Source organism: Sinocyclocheilus anshuiensis, unplaced genomic scaffold, assembly GCF_001515605.1.
Source record: "Sinocyclocheilus anshuiensis isolate Anshui unplaced genomic scaffold, SAMN03320099.WGS_v1.1 scaffold1530, whole genome shotgun sequence".
Taxonomy (NCBI): Eukaryota; Metazoa; Chordata; class Actinopteri; order Cypriniformes; family Cyprinidae; genus Sinocyclocheilus; species Sinocyclocheilus anshuiensis.
Genome location: NW_015542493.1, coordinates 1,463,534 through 1,467,878, shown reverse-complemented (window position 1 = coordinate 1,467,878; position 4,345 = coordinate 1,463,534).

The window sequence follows — 4,345 nt, the reverse complement described above, 5'->3', positions numbered from 1 at the left end:
AAAATAAAAGATTGTAATAAAAAGTCCAGAAGAAACCCAAACATGTTCTACCTAAATAACATCTAGTTCAATGCTATCCATTTAAAGGTAACTCAATTGCCTCCTTGAGCACTCAGGTTCAACATAGTAATGCAAGAGTGTGTGTTAAGTATGTACAGCAGGACCCTCGCATTGGTCAGGCATTCGTACCTGCGTATGTGTGCTAGCGTAGAGTAGGTTTCCTGGCGAATATGTTTGCACATGCGATCCGTATCAAACTTGAATCCCTTACGGCAGGGAATTACGAATCTCCTTGCAATGTTGTAGTGGCAGGTCTCGTTTGGTCTTGTGCTTAATTAGTGCCTCAGTCTTTCTCTCCTGTTGTTGCCAGGGTGGCACCCGAGAAAAGAGAAGAGAAGAGAGACCTTGTGCCTTAATTATTGCCCCAGCCCTCCCCTTTTGATCAGGGCCGGCTCGCTCTCCCCAGGGCTTCACTACATGGCTGCTAATCAAATAAATGTGCCCTTTAAATTAATGTTGTGTGTGATTCCTCCCTTTGCCCTTCCCTAGCTGTTTTAAAAGAGAAACATTGTGAGGTCCCTGTAGTTACCCTGACTCCATGTCTTTTAAAGCTAGATGTTTGATGTTCATTCAGATTTTTTTCCACTCCCTGATCTTTTTCATGTTTTTTTTTAAAGAAAAAAAGATACCTCTGAGATTCAAAACATCAAAAAATCCATCAGCAGAATCAAGAGAATTTTTGATTATTTAACTCCAAAGTCTTCAAGTCTTCACTTGCATATGAAGAACATTTTCACTAAGTTAGGGTTCTAATCAGGAGATGATCTGAAGGGGGCAAAAACTCTGGTATGTTTTTTCAGTATGTATCTGTATGAATGATACATATTTCATCATGCTACATGCCAGTGCTCCAAATCACCTCAGCCATCTTCATTAGAAGACTTCGAGACTAACTAAATAATTTCTCATAAGACTTCTGCAGGTTTTTTTCTGAAAGTTAATGTGAAATTGGGGCCCTTTTAAAGTCGGCATGAAATTAAATTTAAGAAAGAAAGGTACAAAAGCTGTCACTGGGGTGGTACCCTTTCAAAGGGTATACTAACATGCACCATTTGCTACTAATATGTACACTTAAAGTAATAATATGTACCTTTATGGAACATGCACTCTGTAGGGGTAAATAAGGTACAAACGTGTACCTTTTGAAAAGATACTGCTCAGATGACAACTTTTGTTCCTTTTAGTGAATAATTAATCCGTTCAATTAAAAAAAAAATGTTTTGACCTTGTAATTTTTAATCAAGATGTCATAACTGGACCTTCCTGTGACAATGATAGACATCTCTTTTGTTATGTATGCAATATTTCTCCAATCATTTAGTCCTCTACACCCGTACACATTCATCTGCTTTTTTATTTGAGTGAAATGCAAACATCTCATTGTTCAAATCAAAAACTGTTGCATAAAACCTAGTCCCCACCCTACTTCTCTGTTTCAAAATTCTGTTACACTTGGATGTATGTCACAATAGAGAAGAAAAGATATGCTGCTATTGTGTTTCATTGTGACTTTAAAGCAGCTCATCTTACAGTACAGACTGCTAGACTTAGAGGACAAAATGTGGACATTGAAAGTGATCGCTCAAAAAGAGTTGAGCTTTACTGTTTTGCCAATGTTTTAGCAGATATAGCATACCCACTGTGGTCTGGAGGGATAGGAAGCAAGATACCACCTCACTTTACGGAAAACAACCAGACGCACAGTTTCAGCTCTCAAGCTGTTTTTGAGTTGCACAACTGATTTAGAAAAGCTGTGATTTGTAAAAATGGGAAGCATTTATATCAATTCAGTGTGTGGCTTCTCTTAAATATTTCCAAAGGCTGAATAAATTGTGACCACCCCTAGTAGTGTGTTCAGCCTCAGACCATTTCATGTATATTGCATGTAAGAGTGGCAAGACATTTCCAAAACCCCCAGAATAACAAGCTCTAATTTACTAGCTTATAGTATTACAGGGAGAGAGAAACAAAGTTGTGTTGACAAGGTGCCAGTCTGCTAAGTGCTTCCCAAGTCTGGTTTTGTGAGGTTCGTGGCATTAAATATTTGAAAGATTATTTGAAGAGCTTTGTTGTGAGCCACTTAATAGCTAGTAAAGTTTCAAGTAGCAAGTAAAAAAAAAAAAGAAGATATAATTGAGCATGATTTTTTTTCCATAGGTTATTAAAAAAAAAAACCCATTAAAATGCAGTTCACACTGACAACTTGAATATACCCCTTCTACGATGAACATTAAAAGTCATTAATATATTTTGAAATCAAAACATGTCAAATAATTGTAAATAATAAAGGTCTCACAAAACTGGAAATCATCACAGAGATGACCCCAGTTTAAAAAAATAAATTAAATACCTTATTAAAAAATTAAAATACCTTTAAATGTATAAAATGATTATATTGATTATTTAGATTTTGATACGAAGTGTACTACTATATATACACATACTTTGATTCAGTAATGAAATCAGCATTAACATGTATTGGTACATATTTCTGGAATTAAATTAATTCCATAAAGAACGCACATTTTCGTTCTTTGATGCTGCCTGTACAACTTTTCACTGTGACTATCATGCCATAATGTGAGTCAGCTACACGAGCTTTGTTGTGCACTATTATTTTAGCATCATCACATTTAATTTAACTTTAAATGTGAACTGTCACGATTTTAAATATATTTTTATTTGCTGTATTACCATGCTTTAATCAAGGGAGAGTTTGTAGCCTGTTTGTAGAATGCATGAAGATGCCAGAGATCATTAACAGCAGTAGAGTGAGTCAATGAGTTCATTTACCAGCAGGTGGTGCTTGCTGCAATGTTCGCCGAACTCTCAGTATTCTCATCTTTTGATCATTGTGAATCGTTTTCTTTTCTTTTCTTTTCTTTTCTTTTCTTTTCTTTTCTTTTCTTTTCTTTTCCTGCCCTTTTGAATACATGGTCATACTATATTATATGTCCTTGTTACAGTGTAATTACACCAATAAGTATTGAGTAATATTAATTAACAACATGCACATGGTTTATTGTTTACTTTTATTACCATAGTGATTACATGTAATATGTGTAACCAGGGCTCATTAACATAAAGTGTTAAAGTGTCTTGTTCATTTTCACAGAGAGGTCAAGCATTCATAGTGCATGTTTTAAAACTGTATTCTTCTATTGACATGTTTCATATCGGACAACAGGCACCAGGAATACATTCTGGAGCTATGGAAATAAAACATCAGAATTATGTACATTCTAAAACTTGGACAGAATAAAAACAGCACACAAAAGCTGTAATTACCATTCTGAACAGTACAGTAGTGGTGTTTGCTCTGGGCATTGGCTTGATTATTTACTCTAAATCAATGAATGAGATTTGTACTGTGGATGCATTAGCAACACGGTTTGAAGAAATTTCCCCTTTGGAATGAATATAAAAACTGTGACATGGTAAAATCGAGAATAATGAAATGAAGTACGTGTAAATATGTCAACTCAACAAAGACTTTTGTTGTGTTGTCTTCTCTAAAATGGTAACGTAAGTTTATGCTCGCAGTGACCTATGAATGAACTCTCTGTTGATTTTAGCTGTCAAAGTGGCATTCGTTGTCATGCACACAGTCACTATCAGCCTCTGATTGGAAGTGGATTTCAGTGAAAGAGATGCTTCAGCTTTCTCTCTTTTGCTTGATCTTTCTCTCTTTCTGTGACCGAAAAAAACACTGGCTTTTTGAGAATGTCAGGTGTGAGAGATTTATTTCAACAGGGTGGGTAAAATAATCACATGACTGACTGAGGTGTACTGGTGTGACTTGGACACATGATCACCTTTAGGGATCCGTGGTGGCTCGTATCTGATGTGATGAAAAAGTACTGGGTGAGTTCTGTGACAAAATTTATTCAGCCTTTTATCGCTGAAATAAAACAGTGGCCTCAGTGTTGATGGTACAAGGACTTTATAATCCTCTCTTTCAGATCATTTTAAACAAGGTCTCTTTAGAAATCACCATCACTGAATTCTAGAGATTCACTGCTTAGATGTCGTGTTCAATATAATGAAATACACTGCGTATAAACACACTCACACACATACACACACACACCACACACACACACACACACACACACACATACACATACACACACACACACACAAACAAACAAACAAACACAAACACAAACACAGTATGTTGACTGTTACCACCCTACCATGACAGTAAAGTTTGAACTACTCCGTACCTTCTCTTTAAGGAAGTAAGGATATTGTTCCCCTTCTAACACCTTTCCTTTCTTAAAGA